This window comes from Mauremys reevesii, linkage group 9 (assembly GCF_016161935.1).
Source record: "Mauremys reevesii isolate NIE-2019 linkage group 9, ASM1616193v1, whole genome shotgun sequence".
Taxonomy (NCBI): Eukaryota; Metazoa; Chordata; order Testudines; family Geoemydidae; genus Mauremys; species Mauremys reevesii.
Window position 1 is genome coordinate 36,999,242 of NC_052631.1, and position 21,213 is coordinate 37,020,454.

Sequence of the window (21,213 nt, forward strand, 5' to 3'; positions counted from 1 at the left end):
TCTCTTTGAGACCACTTCCTCATAGGAGTAGGAGTTTATAGATCATCTTACAGGGATGGCTCTATATTTTCATGGTAAACATTAATTCGTTCTGGAGCAAAATGGCATTGTGATGGGTGTGTATAAATGCCATACAGCCAAGTAGTAAGGAAAGGGTTAATATAGCCATTAGGAAGGTGAACTTCTTCATTTGGTACTGATTACAGCTCCTTTAAAGGTTGCCTTCTCAGAAGTCAGGGAATTGGCTGAAGGAGTGATGTTTTCCTGGAGAGCTTGGAAGTAAATGACTCTGACTGGGATTAGCCAGCTGGGGTTGTAAACTTGTTTTGAGAGTCCAGTCCAGTCTAGGGAGGAAGATAGAGGGTTTAAATGCTAGGTCAGGTTTGAGGAACTGACTAAAGCAGACTGACCGAGGAACTGATTGCTTTAAGCTGAACTGGATCAAACCCGTTTCCAGCTTTGTTGGCCTGAACTGATTAAAACCTAGCAACTTTCTTCTCTGAAAGAGACAGTGCTGGTCAGGTAATGACTAGCTCTTTGGAGCATCCACAAGTATGCTCAGACTTGACATGGTGACGTAGGAGCTCAGGGGTGCCCCTGGCTTGCTGCCATGCACACCAAGTAGTAATTGGCAGTATGTACTGTCTGATGGCACAAATATTCACTCTCAGGCTCTGAAGGTTAAACCAGGATCTGATTGTAAAGAAGTGCACCTCCTTGAGAGCAATATCCTCAAGGAGGGGAAAGAGAAGATGGAGAACCCCAGCTTGGAGCAAAGAAAGCAGCACAGGGTGCTTGGAGAAAACAAAGCAGCCGATTCTCCCTACTGCTAGAGAAGTTGACCCTTTGAGAGTTCTCAAAAATTGTTTAGTGAGGGGAATTTTCTTGTGGGCTGACAGCTGGTAGGTGGAGGCAAGAGAACAGAACTGAATCCAAGCTGCTAAGGCTGACTGGTGCTCTTCTCCTCAGGGAATCTAAGAGGAAGGAAGCCACCAATAAACAGCACAGGACAGGCGCATGTGTACAGGAACAATTTGTATAAAGGGGGTGCTGAGAATCATTGAACCAAACTGTAAACCCACTCCAAGCCAGGAGGTGCAGCAGCATGGGGGGAGGGATAGCTCAGTGGTTTGAGCATTGGCCTGCTACACCCAGGGTTGTGAGTTCAATCCTTGAGAGGGCCACTTAGGGATCTGGGGCAAAAATCAGTACTTGGCCCTGCTAGTGAAGGCAGGGGGCTGGACTTAATGACCTTTCAAGGTCCCTTCCAGTTCTAGGAGATTGGTATATCTCTTATTATTTATCCCCAGCACCCTTAGTTCCAGCACCTATGAACAGGAGCACTGGAAGAGGGTCCCAAGAACCTGGAGCAGGTGGGATGTATCTGGCCCTCACAGATGTCAGTGCAGGACTGGAGTTGGAATATGAATTCCTTCATCAGGCCAAATTCACAGCCTGCTCCTGGACAGTGCCATTACATGGCATGGTGGCATAATGCTCTGGTAACCTCTCCTCAAGACATGTTGAACAATGAAGTGTGTGTGTGTGTGTGTATATGTGCCAATCTCATAAACATGAAAAATGGCATTTTTACCCCAGTGTGTCTTATCCCACCATGATGGAATGCTCAATGATTACTGAAAAACTATTGACAGGGCTGCCATAACTCAAGACAAACTCCTGGGCTAGATCTGGCAGAATTTTTTTTTTAAATAGTTTTCTGTTGGAAAATGCAGTTTTGTCAGTCAAAATATTTTGCAGGAACATGTTTTCAATTATTCTTTTGGTGGAGGAGGGAGTAGTCAAAACAAAAAGTTTTGACTTTCTCATTTTGTTTTGAGAAGATAAAAGCATCTTGTTTCAGCTCTTTTGATTCATTTTGTTTTGATTTAATATTCATGTTGTTTCAATACTATCCAAACAAATTTTAAACTTTTTGTAATAGGTAATCTTGAAACTTCAGCTTTTAGTTTTGATTCAGAATGAGTGTCTTATCTTGTATGAATAATGCCAAGCACATTAGGGGCCTTGGCTTTCATAATGCTTTTGAAAGAACATAATCTACAATGAGTTGCTAAATGTAATTTTTTATCAGCTTTAACAAAAACACAATGCAAAAGGGATTGCTTTAGCTCTGTGGTTTTCAAACTTTTTTTTCTGGAGACCCTGTTGAAGAAAATTTTTGATGCCTGAGACCCAACGGAGCTGGGGATGAGGGATTAGGGGTTTGGGATGGGCTCGGGTGCAGGGGTGAGGGCTGGGGTAGGGGGTTGGGGTGCAGGAGGGGGTCAGGGCCCTGGGCTGGGGGTGCAGGCTCTGGGGTGGGGCTGGGATGAGGTGTTTGGGATGCAGGAGAGGGCTCTGGGTTTGGGAGGGGTTCAGGGCTGGGGCAGGCGATTGGGATGCGGGGTTGAGGCACAGGCTTACCTCGGGCGGCTCCTGGTCAGTGGTGCAGTGGGTTTTCTAAGGCAGGCTTCCTGCCTGTCCTATTGCTGTGGACCGTGCTGCACCCCGGAAGCAGCCAGCAGCAGGTCTGCCTCCTAGGCGGAGGTGCGCAAGCGGCTCCATGTGGCGCTCACCTGCAGCCCCTCCCAGCTCCCATTGGCTGGTTTCTGGCCAATGGGAGTGCAGAGCCAGTGGTCGGGGTGGGGACAGCATGCGGAGCCCTGTGCCCCCCCCCCCCACTCACCGGAGCTGGACCTGCTGCTGGCCACAGTGTCAGAACAGGTAGGAACTAGCCTGCCTTAGCTTGGCAGCTCCGCTGACGGGACTTTTAACAGCCTGATTGGCGGTGCTGACCGGAGCCTCCACAACCCAGTACTGGGTCGCGACCTGCAGTTTGAAGACCGCTGCTCTAGCTAAATGGTACAAATGCTCTACTGGAACCAGTAGATAAGTCTTCTGTCCTTGTTCCCCATATACTGAATCTATAGAGGGAGCAGGATGGCATCCAAGATAAGTTGACATGCATATGGGCAAAGGCAAGATCTGGTTTGCTAATGAACAATATAACTAGGTTTCTCTGTAAGGTCTGTTTTTGCCACAGTCATTTGGAAAGTTCAAGGAAAAGGATTTAACTCCTATCTACGACTTTCATACAATCTTCTAACTTTCCTCCAAGGTCACTCTAGGAAAAACTCACTGCACTGATTGCTAGTGGCTGGATCCCCCAGGAAATATACTTTTCCTGTTCTGCTATGGAATGAGGGGTGCTACTATGGGAAGGATGCTCTATCCTCCCTCTTCCCCTGCCTCCGTGAGTAGCTGTGCTCCCTATCATGTATACAAGATAGCTATATCACCAAGCGATTGTGCTGAAGTCTATCAGATTTGCTGTGCTGATCTGATGTGCTGAAGTCTATCAGAAAAGTCCAAAGACCTCTTAATAAGGAGACACTCTAACTGTGGCTGTTTGGTCAAGCTACAAATTTGTATATTGACCTTATTTGACCCGCAGTCAAATATGAGCAGGTTGATGGAGGAGACAAATGCTTATTACTCTAAGCCCACTTTTTGGTCTGCTTTATGCATTCTGATAAGCACCCGATCTTTTATGTTCAGACTACATGTGCTCATAGATTAATTTTGGCAAAATTATGTAGCTTGGCTGATTTGGGGACCTAATCCAAAACCTATTGAAGTTGATGTAAAAGGACTCCATTGAGTCTTTTCACTGACTACAATGGGTTTTGGATCAGCCTCCTAAAGCAGAAGCCTCCCTTGCCATGGGTGAAATTTGCCTCTGTGCAGTGACTAGCAGAGAGCCTACACATCACTTAAGTCCCATTTACTCCTTACTTTGAGGGCATAAACATAGGCGGCAGGTTCGTATAATTTTTGGTGGGGCCCAAAATGGTGCCCCCTCCCCCGCTCTCACCCAGTAAGCCGATAAAAAATGAAGCTACAATTTGTCGGCACCACAAGATTACAAGGGTCATTTAAAAGTGGAAAGTCAGAAGCAGCACTTGCCTGCTTCAATATACGGTATTATCTTTTGTTGCACCTGTTGTGACAAAGTGGGAATGTTCTTAATGTGTTATCTGAATACTGTGTGGGTGCCTCAGTTTCCCCTGCAAGGTGCCAACTGATGGTGTTGGGGACAAAGAGATCAGGTGGCCTCCTTGTCCGGAAGAGACACAAAGGCCAGATGAGGGAGTGTCAGTTTGGAGCTGGCTGGGGAAATCAGGAGAGGCCCAGAACTTGGGTCTGGGCTCCCCACCCCCGAAGATGGACCTGACTGAGGGGTCCTGTTTTCTGTACCTACAAGCTCTGTTTTAGACTGTGATCCTGTCATCTAATAAACCTTCTGTTTTACCAGCTGGCTGAGAGTCAGGTTTACTGCAGAGTTGGGGTGCAGGGACCTCTGGCCGCCCCAGGACCCCGCCTGGGTGGACTCACTGCGGAAAGCGCATGGTGTGGAAGGGCATGCTGAATGCTCTGAGGTCAGACCCAGGAAGGTGTAAGCTTCTTGCCCTGGAGACAGTCTGCTCAGAGAGAGGAGGCTCCCCCAGAGTCCTGACTGGCTTTGTATGGAGTTGTTCCAAAGCATCACAGCATCCCCTTCCACACCATGCACTTCCAGGAAGTCCGCACAGGCACTGACACTCCCTCCTCTGGCCATTGTCTCTTTTCCAGGCATTAGGAGGCCACCTGATCTCTTTGTTCTCCAACACCTTCAGTTGGCACCTTGCAGGAGAACGGCCCAGGCCAACAGTTGCCTGGAGACAGGGTTGCAGCCATTCTCTGTGCAGACAGCATCACACTGGCCCTCTAGGGCTCTACAACAATCACACCCCCTTATCCCACCATCTAGAGCCTTGAGAAATGCATAGGGGAAACTGAGGCACCCACACAGTATTCAGAGAAGAACATTCCCACTTTGTAACACCTGTATACGACTAGTTATATACTTTAAAGGGGTGTAAAATAATCAAGTATTGTGCTAAACACAATGATACTCCAAACTGACCACCAAATTTAAGTTGCATGTTTTTCCCCTCAGGTGAGGGCTCTGGGGTGGGGCTGGGGATGAGGGGTTCACAGTGCAGGAGGGTGCTCAGGGTTGGGGTGCTGGGGGCACAGGGCTGGGGATAAGGAACTTGGGATGCAGACAGGCTGCCCCAGGGCTAGGGCCAGAGAGGACTCCCCATCACCACCACTGGCAGCAGCAAGCTCCAGGGGAGGGACCCCTCCTCTCTCCCCCTGCCCCCCACAGCACACTCACTTTGCACCACAGTCACTGCACATGCTCCTAGGGCCCCTCTCAGGTCCAGAAAGCTCACTCACCTCCCCTATGATGGGTACTGGGTGGTGGTGGTGGTGGGGTTGCCATCACAGATGGCCTTCCATGTTGCTGCCCCTCACCATAACTTCACTGTGGATGGGGGATGAGGCTGCCCCTTGCCCAGCATGGGGCAGAAGTGGGGTAGGCAGGTGGTGGTGGCTATGGGGCGGGGGAGCAGGGTGTCATAAAATTTACCCAAGCCCCAGCTGCTCAGGCCTAGAAAGCCTCCCTCTCCCATCCCTCCTGTGGTGGGTGGGTTGGTGGGTGCTGGGGGAGGGGGCATTGCCTTCACATGTGGCTTCCTGCCTCCCCTGTGCAGCCTGCTGGCCTCACTGGGGGTAGGAGCTGGGGCTGGGGCTGGGGCAGAATCATAGGGTCAAACACTCAAACATAATAAAAAATCATAGGGTCAAACACTCACGGAAGCAGCTGCTAAGGTGAGTGATGTCCGTCTCCTGGCCAGAAGTCCCCTTCGGTCTCCTCCATAGGGGAGGGGAGAACAGCACAGCACGGCCCCCTCCACTCCTCTCCCCCTCCCGAGGTGCTACAGCAGTAGCTAGCATTGCTCTTTCTTATGCTAATGCTGCAGCTTTAGCCCTTAGGCTGCGGCAGCAGAAGGGAGAGACACGCGCTGCGTGCTCTCTTTACATTCAGGCAGGGAAGCTCCGGGGAGAGGGAGAAAATATTGGTGGAGCAGAGCCCCTGATTATGAATATTCCTGGGGCTTTAGCTCCACGAGCCCATATAAGCTGGCGCCCATGAGCATAAGCATGCACTGCTAAAGTCCTAAATCTTGTGCTGGCTCTCTACGTCAGTGGTTCTCAAAGCCAGTCTGCTGCTTGTTCAGGGAAAGCCCCTGGAGAGCCAGGCTGGTTTGTTCACCTGCCGCATCTGCAGGTTTGGCCGATCGCGGCTCCCACTGGCCGCGGTTCACCGCTCCAGGCCAATGGGGACTGCAGGAAGCGGCATGGGCCGAAGGATGTGCTGGTCGCCCTTCCCGCAGCCCCCATTGGCCTGGAGCCGTGAACCGCGGCCAGTGGGAGACGCGATCAGCCGAACTTGCAGATGCGGCAGGTAAACAAACTGGCCCGGCCCACCAGGGGCTTTCTCTGAACAAGCAGAGGACTGGCTTTGAGAACCACTGCTCTACATAAGGGTGAAATTAATCCCCCTTCTTAAAGTAATCTGGCCATATACTTCTGTCCCAATTACAGGGCCAAATTTTGGTCCCATTGGAAAGAAGTTTTGCCCTCTTTGACTAAGCAAGGGACAAATAGTAACTGACAAATCAGAGGTTTGTATTTAGCTGCTGAACAAACTTTTACTGAAATCTTGGGGGTTTGGTTGTTGCTAGAGCTGTGCAAATAACTTTTTTTTTTTACATTTGCTGGCCATACCAAAAAGGCAAATAGTTTTGTGTCAAACACCCATTTTGTTTGACTTGAAACAATATTTAGTTTTGTTTTCAAACTTTAACCCTTTGGGGTTTTTTTCTAGTAAAGCTTTTAAAACAAATTATGAAACAGGTATTTCAGATAAAATCCTTACATTCCAAAAGTGTCAAAACAAAACATTTTAAAGTTTGGTTTTTTTACCAAAACAGCACGGCAAATTTGACACTAAGTAATACAATGGTTTGGTTGATGTGAATCTACTTTTTTGTTCTTTAAGCAAAAAAGCTCTCCATGTGTCTAAAGATAACAGTCCAAATTCTGCTTTCAGTTAGGCTATGTCTAAACTAGCACAGTTATCGATGTAACTATGTCGCTCAGGGGTCTTTCGGGGTGGCTGAATTATGTTGATGGAAGAGCTCTCTCTCTCTCTCTCGTCGCCATAGAGCAGCTACATGGGAGATCCTACAGTGGCGGTATCTAGTGTAGACATGGCCTTACTCTGCAGCTACAGGAATAACTCCATTCATATTTAAGGATGGTTTGCTAAAGTACATCATTATAATTTAAAGCAGAATTTGGCATGGCATATTGCCATTCAGAAATGTTATCCTTGGAACAAATTTCACTGATTTTCTTTTTAAAATTTCAAATCTGTACCTTCCTGTTTTACTGAAACAAAGGGCAACTGATTTAATCAAGGTTGATAGTGAAGATGTTACTGTTACTTAATTAGCTATTAGGTTAGAGACTAAAACGTATATATTTTTAGGGAATAGTACATGGAGCAACAAAATACCAAGTGAGGGAACATGACACTCTTGTCATTTGTCCTCCTTTAAATTGCAAATTTAAATCAATTTTTTGTGTATGTCAAATACCAGCACACATTGCAGTGATTAACAACCCCATGCTAATGAGATGAGAAATGAGTTTTAGATGCTTTTTGGTTTTAGAAGTAATTTGTGTAAAAAAATTAGATCCTGCTGTGACTCAACTATTTCTTACAATTTGAAATACACTGCCCTGGAAAATGTGTTATTGGAACATTTATCAAAGATCAAAGCTCATTATTTAAAAAGCTGACAAGCTTCTAACTGCATGTTTATTAGGAAGCAGAGCCTTAATCGTATCTGATTTTGTGTGTTCCTGTCCCATTAGATGTGACCTTTTAAAATCACTGTTTAAAAAAAAAATGGGAAGGGGGGATTCTTCCCCAGATTCCGCATTAAAATTTGGGTTACTTTAGAGATTGAAAAAATTTGATTTTTTTTTATAAGCTAAGGCAAAGTACATCTTTTTAAAATACCGAAGATTTGGGCCCTGATCCAGCAAAGCACTTAAGCACATACGTAGCTTTAAACATATAAGTAGTATCATTGATGCCAAATGTTCTCTGCTGGATCACGGCCTTTGGATTAGCATTCAAATGTTTCTGAATCTTCTGGGCCTGAAAAAATTGTGCAAACAGTCATGCGAACAGGCTCTGTAGGCTGGATAGGCTTTACTGTCACAGGCTTTCTTCATAGTTTGGAGTGTTGCTGGCAGGGCGCTCTCTAAAGTAGGGCTGCCCAAAGCGCAGCGCCGCGCCGCGCCCGCGCGTCCCCCGTCCCTGGGCCGTCCCTTCTTCGCGGCTCTTGAGCTCCGCCGCCCGGCGCGGTCCTGCGGCCACGGGCGGCCGGCGATGCGACCTGCGCGCCTGCGGGAGCTCAAGCTCAACCGGCGCGGGAAGACGGGACGCGCGGCAGCCGCGCCGCCGCAGGCGCTTCCCTGGCTCGCTCCTCGGCGTGAGGCATGCGGCAGCGTGAGCGAGCGAAACCCAGCCAAAATGGAATGGGGCGCCCCAATGGCCGCGCCGTTGCTGGTGAGAACAATGGAATGACTAAGCTAATAAAAACAGTTTAAAAAGTTTAATTTTTGCCAAACTGTGGTAAAGATTCATTTCAAGAGGGGAAGTGATGGCTTATACCACTTAGTTGAGCAGAGTTGGTTCTTCCGTCCTAATTTTATTTCTGTGTATGTTCAATGAAATAGTTAGGTTTTTCTCCTTCATCCATTTAATTTATCGAAGGGTATCAGCAGAAGGACTTTACCACTTTGCTGTATTAAAAGGCACCCTGAAAGACTGAATACAGAGAGCCTGTTTTTCACATTAGCACCCATTTTGCATAGATGTAAATATCACTAACAAATAAGAATGGTAGCATTTAGCACAGGTCAGGAATTTTCCATCAGAATAACTCTGACGGAAAATGCAGCTTCCACAAAATTTGGAGTTTTGCAAAAAATCTTTTTTTTCCCTTATTTTCTCTCCGTTTTCCCACCCCCCCGCCCCGTCAGGAAAATCAAAGCTCCTCAGATTTACACCAGGAGTGAGTTACCCTGTGTGTGAAATAAGATGTTTAAACTTCTTTTTAATTATGCTGACGGATGAATGTTGAGTAGTTGTTTGTTGCTAAGGGTTTCTCCCAGGCAGTTATTTTTATAGGACTTGGTTCAAATTGTGAACAAACTATTCCTGGAGGGAAATTCTCTGCACAATGCAGAATTTTACAGAAATTAATGTGCACGCAGAATTTCCTTTCCCTCACAGAAATGGGCTTCAGTGCTGCTGGCCACCACTAAGGGCTGCTGGACCCCGCAGAGCCCAGCTCGAACATAAAAGTCGTTGCTGGGGGAGAAGGGGAGGGAGCTAGAGAAGTGGTGGGCAACCTGCGGCCTGTCAGAGTAATCTGCTGGCAGGCCGTGAGATAGTCTTTAAGGTGCCACTGGACTCCTTGTTGTTTTTGTGGATACAGACTAACACCGCTACCCCATGAATGTAAACAAACTAACAGACTTATTGCATCTGAAGAAGTGGGGTTTTTTACCCACGAAAGTTTAAGCCCAAATAAATCTGTTAGTCTTTAAGGTGCCACCGGACTCCTTGTTTTTTGTTTACATTGACAATCCACAGATATGGCTGCGGTTCGCTGTTCCTTGCCAACAGGAGCTGCGGTAAGAGGTGCAGGCTGCAGGGATGTGCTTCCTGCAACTCCCATTGGCCAGGAACGGCGAACCGTGGCCACTGGGAGCTGCAGGTGGCCGTGCCTGCAGACAGTCAGTGTAAACAAACTGTTTCGCGGCCAACCAGTGGGTTACCCTGATGGGCCACAGGTTGCCCACCACTGAGCTAGAGGGTTCCCGGCAGCTGCAGTTCCCAGCACACCCTGAAGGAAGGAGACACCAGTGCTCAGCAAACTCCACACAAGCCTGAGACCAATCATCAGGCTGTTTCTCCCTCTGGATCCCTGAGCCCTGGAGGGGAAGGGGGCAGGTGTCTGGGCTGGTGGGGGGTGAGCCATGGCTGAGCTCTAAGGAGGGAGGGGGTTTGGGTGTATTGGCTGGGGGGCACTGTGGCTGGGCTTTGGGGAGGAGGGGTTGTGGGTGTCTGGTTCCCTGGCTGAGGGAGAAAGAAGGTGGGAAAGAAACAGGAACTGTGGTGTCATAGGGGTTTCTTTAACTCTCTACTCCTGGGGGAAAATTTGTGTGTCTGTATTTTATTTTGAATTTGCCAAAATAATTGAAACTAGTGTGATTATATAGTATTATTTTGATAAATAAAATTTGGCAGATTTTAAAATACAGTCAAACCTCACAATAACGCACCCCGCTATAACGCGAAATCGCATATAATGCGATCACAGGTTGGCTCCCCTTTAAAGCATAATACAGTACGGTACTGTACCAATGGTCCCCAACACCATGGCAGGGGAGAGAAGCTGCAGCCCCGCACCTGCCGGGGACAGAACTCCGAGGCTGCGGGCGCCAGTGCTGTCTGTCCCGGCAGGTGCGGGGCTGCGGCTTCTCTCCGGCTTCAAGAGGAGCCGCGGCTCCCCGCTTGCCGGGGACAGAGAGCACCGGCGTCCACAGCCCCGGAGTTCTCTGTCCCTGGCAGGCGGGGAGCCGCAGCTCCTCTCCCCTGCTGGGCACTAGGCGGCGCACATCAATGCACCGCATTGGGGACCACTGACAAACCTCGCTATACCGCGACCCCGCATTTAGCACGATGGAAGTTTTTGGACCCCAAACATCACATTATAGTGGGGTTTCACTGTATTGTGAACAGAATTTTTATTTGGCACAGAATGCCTCCAGGAATAATAAACTAGTGGCATAATGTCGTTATGAGACCTCTTCACCCAGAAGAGGCCGGTCTTCTGCTACTCATAGAGGTCCTGCTAGTGAGAAGGGCTGTGCCAGCAACACCACCATGTGGCTCCTCAACTGCAGTTTCAGCTTCTCTCCTCCCTGCCCCAACCCATTCCCTTAAGTATTTTATTTTTCCTCTCTGTGTTCATTTTTTTTTTTTATAATTAATGGGGAGATGCCGTAGCCTTTTCGGTGCAATGGTGTGAAAGTATTGGTGCTCATATACATGCTTGCACACAACCACAAAGTCTGCATGGGGAAGGGACATGAAAGAGAGCTCCCCAGGCTTGAACAACCCTAAATCCAACCTCTTAAAGATACTCAGTGTTCTATAATCTTTGGCTGAGACTCTTAAGACTCAAAGCTGTCAGTTGTAAACTATTAAGAGCTGTCAAACTTTTGCTTATCAGTGTTGAGCCCCGACTTAACTTGGATTGAGGCAGGAGGAGGGTTAGCCACCATATGTGTATTGCAATGTGAGGAAACCTTGAATTGGCTCTGAAATGGTGGTTTAGACACTAACCCATAATTTAGATTTCAATATTAAAATATTTAACCAGCATTAAATTCTGATTTCACTGCCTCTGAGGAAATTCTTTAGTTGGGATTCATAGCCAAATGGACAGGCTCGGTTTCTTTTTTAGGATTTATAAGGTTTATTTCTTGCATAATCTGATTTTGACCAATTTAGTTGCAATCCAATTTCAGTGCTAACTTGCTGAATTGATATATTGCTTTATTCTTAAATTTAGTGTTAAGGGTAGCTTAGTTTTAGTGAGACGCTTTCATGACTTTATTTTTAATAGCTTTAATAAAACATATAGAGCTGATACTAATTTCAGATTTCTTTCAGTAAGCACCAAAGGTCCAGATTCCTCAGGTCTGATCAGCTTCTCATGATTAGTCTTTGGCCCTCACATTGTAGTTGATCAGGGATTATTTGATAAATTTTTGTTGGAAAATGCTGAGTCAATGAAACTAAAGCTTTTCATGGAAATGTATCAGTATTGATAAACATACCATGGGAAGGTTTCCTCAGTTCCAAGATGGAATTCCTGGAGCGAGAGACACCCCGAATTGCTAACAGCCTTAGCCAGTGATTCAGGCAGAGCAGAGGTTTGAACCTGACCTCACATCCCAGTGAGTGCCCTCACTCTGGGCTGTGGGCTATTCTAGGGTGGATAGCTCTCTGGTTTCTTCATCCCAATGCAGAACTGGGGGGAAAATGGCCTCAAGTTTTGTGGAACAGGAAAACTGTTTCCTGCCCAGCTCTACCATTTTTTACAAATTAACCCTCATTCACTTGGCACAGAGCACATTATAAAGGCACTTCCATTTGTGTTCACCGCATGTGTGAATCTAATACCGTAAAGTAAAAAGGGTGAAAGTAATGGCCTAAAACTGATGATGGCCAAACTAGTTTGGTGGGAGAGGGAAAATAAGAATACTCCCTCCCTGCTGAACTGGGTATGTGTTCCAGCTTAAATGTCTGGATTTAAATCTGGTGTTTGGTTCTGGCATTCTGCACAACCTATGTGAGACAAGGTTAGCCCTCTCCAACCCACAACAACCAACCTCCTGTCTGAGGGTTAGAGATGGAAATGATGAGATCACCTCTCACGTAATCTTGGCACTTCTTCTTGCTGTCTGTTGGCAAACCTTAGAGCTACAAAAGTCCTTCCATGAAGCCATGTCATCCCCTACAAAGGAAAAATCCAGATAAAGGGCCAGGAACCAAAGTATGTTACAAATCACAGCTACCATCATAGCGTTCTATCCAGAGGACAGTGTTTGATTCTAGTTGGGTGGCAGGGTGGAGACACACCAAGCCCCCTAGTGTCTCAACATTCATGAGGGGGACTTTTATGGATCTGCAGATCTCTGTATAGAGCAGGGAAGTCTACCCTCCTCTCTCCCTCCTCTCATGCTCACCGTGGCAGCAGCAATGCTTCCTCAAAATCCATACTCTCACTTGTTCCCCAGTGGCATCTGCTCCAGAACTCCTGTTCGGTTGAGATGAAGAGTTCAGGGTGCTTAGGGTATTTGCATATGTAACCCTTCTGCCCCTCTGAGTTGGCAGCAACAAGGGCCGGGTTCAGTATCCAGGGGTTCCGTTTCAATAACACAATGCAAAACCGGCTCGAGCCCCCACCCAGTGACCTGGGACAATTACCTACCACTCCCTCGGGCGCCTCTAGGAGGCAAAACTTCCCCACTCGCAAGCACAGAGTCCGAGTGTAGCAAAATCCTTTTAATAAAGGAGGGAAACAATGCGGCATCACATTGGAGTGACACTACAAACAGGACTATACACAAACCATAAGCAAAAAACCCACCTCCAAGTACATTTGGCACTGTCCTTTCCTCCTTAGGGTCTTAAGTCCAGTCACCCCAAAGTCCAACAACCCAAGAGTCTCTGGTCAGTGCCACCCCAGAGTTCAAAAGTTTATCTGCTGAGTTTTACCCCCCCCAGCCTGGGTGGAAATGGGGGGTGGGGGGGCACACACAGGGTGTTAAGGGACACCTTACGTGGGCCAGGGTCGACTGCTGCACAGTGTGAAAATAACCATCCTATGCTGCTGTATGTTATGCTAAGTGGAGTGGGTTTACCAATGCAAATGCACATTCCTAAAATTCCTTTGCCCACTCCTCATAATGTACCACCAGATGTCAGGGTAGATCTCATCCTGACTTTGCTTACACATAGATGCCAAAGTTGGCATCCATTTCTCTGAATAAATCCCGGTGAGTGGAATAATATTTGAGGGGCTCCCCTCCCTGTGTCCTACACCACTTTTGTCCTCGGCACTCCCCAAAACACACATTTAAATCTGGAGAGTGGAACTATAGAGCTGGAGGGAAAAGAGATTCATTCTGTGGAAATTCTCCCTTCCTATTTCCACTGGATTTTGTGTCCCCTCCACTCTTATTAGTGGAGGGAAGATTAGGGTTTTGGTATTTTAACACTTTTGCTTCCTTTCCTTTTGCTCACAAACAAGTCTCTTGGTATCCTGACTGTGAGAGAGCCTATTCTCATGATTTCCCAGCTTTTTTGTGCAGAGAGAGGCTAATTCAGAGAAACACCTGAAATGCTGTCTGCTTATCCTAATCACCCCTGCAAAACATGAGGTTTGTTCAGCAGTTAATAAGCTATTGTAAGAGAATCCCCTCTTCTATGGCAAATCATAGGATGGTATATTTTCTTATGGGGCGGGGGAGGGGGTCAAAAAACACTTTCTGCCAACTGAAAGTACATGAAATCGGATGTATCCTGGAGCTGCCATTATTCTTCTGCAAACTTCAAAGATAAAATGCAGTTTTAAAAAAAACCATTAAATAAGTAGGTCACTACTTTATTACAGGATAAGCCTGTGTGGTCCTTGAGATGGTTAAGGAAATTCTTCTTTCTGAAAGTGTAGGTATTTTACAACACTGCAGAACTTGGCAATGCTGGTTTTAACATGGATCCTTTTTTTAAAAAAATGCTTTAGTACTAAAGTGAGCACATTTTAATGAACACCTGTGGAGAGCTAGACCTGTTAAAAAGAATAGATTTGCTGTGCTTCAAAGCAACCCATGTACATGCCCGCTGGAGCCATTTAAAAAGAATACACTGTGTCTAAACTGGAGAATCCAGTTAAGAGAATAAACTTTCAGTGCATAGAAAGACCAAATACAAGAGAAAGCTGAGCTGCATAAGAGAAGGATAGTGTTTTGTGGTTACATTTTTTTTCTCTTTTCACAAAACTACTTGTTCCTGCTCCCATTATGAATGAATGAAAGCAAGAACTCTTTGAACTGCATACCTGGAATACATAGAGGGGTATCGTCCCTCTGGTGCATCTCTATATGCAACAGGATTATGTGTTTAACTGGTTTCAACTGCATCTTCTTGATGTTCTTTAGCTAATAGTAGTTTTTATCCCTCAGGAAATGAGAAACTTTTGAGTGAGAATGTAATGACCACATTCACTAAAGGAAAAGTAATAGAATTTTTGCTGACTGATTATTTTATCACCATTAATACTTCCTTATGATGGTAATGAAAACCTTGAAATATTCAGCTGATGAAATGTTTTATAGTGAAGACTGAGCTCGCCTGCTACAGGAGCTGAATATCTGACCTGATTATGGCTTTAGTGGGTTGGCACAGGTGATGAGTGGTAAAATAATCAATGACTAAAACACAAATCCTGAAGCAAAGGCCTTCAAGGCTCATCTAATAGTTATATTTTGTTCAGATTATCTCCTCTTGTAAACAAAACAAATAGAACTGGATATGCTGAGGCACTGCTGCTAGAAATATCCATCTTCTTTAGTAGCAAAACCAGTAATAAGAGACCCCATTTTCAAGATTTTTCTTTTTAATTAGATGTTCTGTAACAGTCAGTGCTACTTTTCATTCAGCCATTCATTCTTTCTACCATTGCTGATACCCTGGAGCTTTTCCTGAAGTGGAAATCTTTTCAGACATTTTGATTAAAAATCATACATCACTGTGACCTCTTAAGGTAACTTTTTTGCATGATTTATATTTGTAGTTTTCAGGCATAACAAAAACATATACAAAGATCAAATGAATGCTAAATAAGAAATACTTTTCACTTGTATAGGGCCTTCCATTTGAGGATCATGAAGCACTGTGCAAACTTTAATTAAGCCCCACAACTATGGGGTAGTAGTGAATGAGACTTGCTATCTCAATTCTACAGATGAGGGTATGGGAGGGAAAATGAGGCATAAAGACTAAGACCTAAATAATTCCTGCACCTATGTGGGTTGTATTAGAAGTAGGAGACAGCACAGACCAAACAGCAAATGTGAAAAATAGGGACAGGGGGTGGGGTGGGGTGGGGGTAATAGGAGCTGATATAAGAAAAAGACCCCCAAAATCAAGACTGTCCCTAAAAAATTGGGACATCTGGTCACCCTAAGCACAGAGAATCCTGCTCTACCCTCTTCCATAAGGAGCACATGTAATGGGCTAGGTTCTATCCTGCACCGAAGTTCTATTTGAGTAGGGGAGGGGTGCATGCATGAGGGCTCAGCATCAGGGATCTTTTTCTGGCTCACTAATTCTCTGCTCTAGCCCCAGACCTGATACAACTTAGAGTAGCTGCCAGAATGCCACTGTCCTTGATGGACTCAACACCAGTATAGGACTGGTGTAGTGGAGTTCCATACCTCTTCCTCTGCTAGATTTCAGCCCCTTTTCACTGCCTGAGCCTCATAGGTGTGTCACAGCGGAGAATCTGGCCCTGCACATTTTTCACTGTGTAACGGAAAGGGACCAGCTAGCACTACCTACAGCATTGCCCAGCCCCAGAAGGGATATTTCTAAATGGAAGATAGGCAAGTCTGCATCCCTCCTTCACAACAGAGAACTTTTGCTTCTGCCTTGCGCTCAGTGCCCCTTGGTAACTAGGAGGCATTGTGCCTTTGTCATAAAGAGTCCAAGCACCAACACTTCAGCAATAATGACTCAAACTCAGCCATGAGTTTGAAACAACTGTTTTAAATGGAGTCAACTATTTAAGCACTAGTCTTTGCTACAGGAGCATCTAACCATGGGAAAACAAATAGTGAATTGCACATCCTAATGTGATGGCATCCAAAGATTCCAGGGTTGTCCTGCCCTCTGTGCATTAGTGTTGAGATGGAAACAGCTACATGCATGGTTGGGAGCTCTTTTTGTTCGGAATGTAATGACTGGGATTTGCAGTCTGTTACTGTCAAATTTTTAAATTCTCAGTGATTTTGATGTTGCAAATTACACCTGTGCAACAGCAAGGCTATGCTCTGCCCAGACTTCTAGACGATTATGATATCAGAGGTATCAGCCAATCACCATCTACTATACAGTTAATTTGCATGCAACCATTTCATTGGTTGTATAAAGGGGACTGCACAGATGGTGGACTATTTGACCTAACTTCCCCAGTTCTTCAAAACCACATAGCCCCTCACTTGCTACCCCCACGAATCAACATGCCTCTTTCAGGATTGTTACCGTATCTGGGTGTCACTTGGAAGCTTAGAATGTCTGCTGAGTCAGTGTGAAGTGATGGCAACTGCTAGGAGCGTGGCTGAGAGCTCTTTTTGTTCAAAATATCACTGGGTTCGATCCTCACCGAGCCCTGTGAGAACTTGATGGAACATTGGAAGCCAAAGGTTCTGTGGCAGCTGGAAAGTGGCAGCTGGTCAGAGAAGGCGGCAGTAACAGTTATGTGGGGTAACAAGGAGGTGGTGGTACTTCCAGCCAGATGGCAGCTCTGTGCACAAACTTTGGGGTGTGGGGGACATGTAGAAACAGCAACATTGCTCACCACAACCCGGCGCCTGGAAACAAAAGCCCCCCATTCTCAGCTTTTTTACATAGGACTTTACAAATTATATTCGTGCGACACCATGGGCTTTCAGCTACTAGCTGGTACAGAATGAGTGCTGACTGCTACTGTCCACAATAAAATGCAGGGCCGCCCTGGGGGGAAGCGGGGGGCAAGTGGGGTAATTTGCCTCGGGCCCCGCAGGGGCCCCCATGAGTTTTTTTGGGGCCCCTTGAGTGGGGTCCTTCACTCGCTCCGGGTGCCCCGGAAAACTCCCATGGGGCCCGGGCCCCTGGAGCTTCTTGCGCTCTGGGTCTTGGGTGGCAATTGGGTGGCGGGGGGTCCTTCTGCTCCGGGGCGGAAGGACCCCACCACCACCGAAGCAGGACCCGCTGCCGAAGTGCTCGGTCTTCAGCGGCAATTCAGCAGCAGGGGGTCTTTGGGGCACTTCAGCGGTGGGTCCCGGAGCGGAAGGACCCCCGGCCGCCAAATTACTGCCGAAGTGGGGGCCCCCCGCCGCCAAAGACTGCAGGCCCCCTGATTCCTCTGGGCGGCCTTGATAAAATTAGAGTCACATTATTGGAACGTACCATTTCAAAACGGTGTGGTGAATTTTGGGACTGTCCAGAATACCAGTGTAAGCAGAGTCAGGATGAGATCTACCCTGACATCTGGTGGTACATTATGAGGAGTGGGCAAAGGAATTTTAGGAATGTGCATTTGCATTGGTAAACCCACTCCACTTAGCATAACACACAGCAGCATGGGATGATTTTCACACTGTGGAATCCCCAATTTTTTTGTTATTGGGGCAGGAAGGAAAAAAAAGTTCTGTTACCTTAATTATGTGAATGAGGAACTATGAGACTGCTTTATGACAGAAATGACTCAACCTACATTAAATAGTACTTGCTAGACAAGGGACATGGGTTCCAAAACCCAGTGAAGGGAGAGAGGCTGGGGACTGGTGTGTGTACCTGATGGTATGGGCCCCCTTTTGAGGGCCTGGAACACCAATTGCACATCCTCCTCTCTCCACTGTTAAAGAGCAGAGCTAATTTTGAATCCTTTAGGAGTCTATCTGGAGGCTGCTGACCTGAATTCACGTTGGGCCAAGGTGGCACTGGGGCTCCTCTACTACAAGTTGAAACCACTAAGAGCTGAAATCACTAAAAGAGCTAAGCTTACTGAGCTGAGATCACTGAGTGGGGGAGCCTGAAGATCGATTGCTAAGCAGCTGGCAGAGCGGAGCAGTCTGCAGCACGTTGGCGCAGCCCGTGGAACAGTGAGCAGTGTGGAGCGGTTCGCGGGGACGGCTGATGCAGTCCACGGGTTGGCTGGAGGAGCAGCACAGCTGATGGAGTGGAGCCAGTCGTGGTGAAGGCTGTAGCAGAACTCCACGGAGAAGCGGGGCAGTCGGCCCTGGCCCACGTAAGGTGTCCCTTAACACCCTGTGTGTGCCCCCCCCATTTCCACCCAGGCTGGGGGGGTAAAACTCTGCAGATAAACTTTTGAACTCTGGGATGGCACTGACCAGAGACAGAGACTCTTGGGTTGTTGGACTTTGGGGTGATTGTACTTAAGACCCTAAGGGGGAAAGGGCAGTGCCAAATGTACTTGGAGGTGGGTTTTTTTGCTTATGGTTTGTGTATAGTCCTGTTTGTGGTGTCTCTCCAACGTGATGCCGCATTGGTTCCCTCCTTTATTAAAAGGATTTTGCTACACTCGGACTCTGTGCTTGCGAGTGGGGAAGTATTGCCTCCTAGAGGAGCCGGGGGGGGGGGGGGTAGGTAATTGTCCCAGGTCACTGGGTGGGGGCTCGAGACGGTTTTGCATTGTGTTATTGAAACGGAACCCCTGGATACTGAACCCGGCCCTTGTTGCTGCCAACTCAGAGGGGCAGAAGGGTTACACCAGAATTTCATTTCATGAAAAGTTTTGAGGTTTTGACATTTGTTTTTGTTCCAATGTGGATTGAAACTTACTTTTTGAAATTTCTCATTAAAGGCGGGGGGGGGAGAGAGAGAGATGAACTGATCCACACCTACCCCACATAGGCTACTGGTTAGGGCACTCACCAGGTTCAAGTCCCTGCTCTGCCCAATTCTGTTCTCTCTCTGGTTTTAAACAGAAATGCCATCCTGGGCCTGAGAAATCATCCCGACAAAATGCTCATCTAAACTAAGTTTCTGCAAGGCATTTCAATTTGGGCATTTTTCAAGAGAAAAAAGAGCTTTGTAAAAAAAAAATTGATTAGCTCTAGTGATTATAAATTATTTAATGGCCGATTCTCTTGTGTTGTTTAGCAGGCTAAAACTAAACAAGTCCAAGTTGGTCAGACACACTGAAAACAAGAGTATAAAAATGAGAAAGCGAATTGTAATCCAAAGTACAAATTGATTTCAGAGAATGAATATTTCCTTTCAGTCTGTGTGGCTTAAGATAAAATAAGTAGGATTAAACTGAAATTCTAAAGATCAGTCCTCAGAACAAACTCTCAAGTGATTTTAAAGAACTCTTCTCTCTTCCTTGGGCTGATAAGTAGACCAGTGTGAAACAGGTTCTCTTCTCTTCAGTTTGTCCTGAATGAGTGAAAACAATCTCGAAGTTGTCCCACCTGGACTTTAGCAGAGGGTTCTGTTTTATGCAGCGACATCTGTATGCTGTGTAAAAATAACTGATGTTAAACCACAATATTTGATGGACATCATTTCTACTATTCTTTCTTGCACCATATTGTTCCTATTTCATCAAATACTAGCTCCCAACTCCCACTGACTTCGGTGGAAGAGGAATCCACTTAAAATCTCGCAGGACCAGGCATTTAAATGAGTGAGTCTGGCTTGATACCTGATTAAACTTGTGCTGGGCATTTAATCCTGGAAGAAATCATGTGATCAATGATAGCCTGGAAGTGGTTATACCAAATATTGCTTCATCACCACCAATGCCTGAGAGGGAGAAAGGCAGTTCTCTTTCAAACAAAAATGTGGCATGTATGAAAGGTGGTTTTGTGAGAGCCATTTTTTCTGTTACAGGATGAGCTAGGTCTCTAAACAGTTCAAGTCCCAGCTCTAACCGTTACCATCTTGTAATTATGGGACTGGAGCAAGGCCTTTTGGGAAGAAGGAAGCAGATTAAAAAGCAGGTCATGGCCCTCAGGACTGAGGAATGCTAGAAGGAGCAGTAGTGGAGTGAGAGACTGTCTAGTAAGTGAAGTGGAACTGGTTGGAGTGAGCCAGAGGATGACAGCAAAAGGCAAGGGAAACCCACCAGGCAGGGGGGCTGTGTTGGTTCCCTGTAGAATCTCTGAGGAGGGTCTAGGGTATGACAGAAAGTGGCGTTGAGAAAAGCTGAAGAAGGGAGAGTTTTTGAGTAAAAGCAACAGTTGCTTTCTGTTACCAGTTTAGGCGCTCTGGAGCGCAGCTTGGTGTAGAGGGAGGGCTTGGGCTCCCCTATACCTCAGCTGTGCTATATGGATGGGATGAGCAGGTACCCTAATGGCTATGGGGGAAATAACTGTTGTGAAGCCCTTCAGAAGAATAGGAGGTTGAGACCTTTGAGTTGAGGGGTGTGGCCCAGGGAACACACACAATCTTGTAGAGCTCCTGCTTGAAGGGGAGAACTCTTGCTTTGGTAGGACCAAACTACCTCTGGAGAGGAGACTGCAGACCAACCTGGAAAACACAAGTATGAATGCACCCAGCAAGCAGAGAGCTAAGCTACATGCACCCAGTGTAAAAGCATCCTCAGAACCAAAGTGAAATGTCTGCTTCTTAGTGCAAGGAATTCATACAGCGACTGAACAACAGAAAAACATATTAGTGAACTAAAAAAGTTGAACCAACTTTTTTCAGGGTCTGGTAGGTGGCTGTCTCAGTTTTGAAGTAAATAAAGCTTTATGAAATGGTTTAACTCATCTCTGATTTTGAGTTGGAAGGAACTATGTGAGTCCGTGATTAGAACTGGGTTTCGTATGACTTCATCAAATTGTGTACCAAGAGAGGGTTAGATACAGTGA

General features: G+C 46.5%; 1 long non-coding RNA gene across 3 annotated transcripts in view; it reads left to right on the forward strand.

Annotated features, from left to right (window-relative positions):
* LOC120371503 overlaps positions 1-21,213 on the forward strand; it is a 110,702-nt gene that overhangs the window by 40,033 nt on the left and 49,456 nt on the right. The window contains exon 3 of one of the 3 annotated variants that reach the window (XR_005584410.1): positions 1,311-1,749. The exons of the other annotated variants lie outside the window; for them this stretch is intronic. This is a non-coding gene — a long non-coding RNA (uncharacterized LOC120371503). Of the gene's footprint in view, positions 1-1,310; positions 1,750-21,213 lie in introns of those variants that run through there. 3 annotated transcript variants of the gene reach the window in all.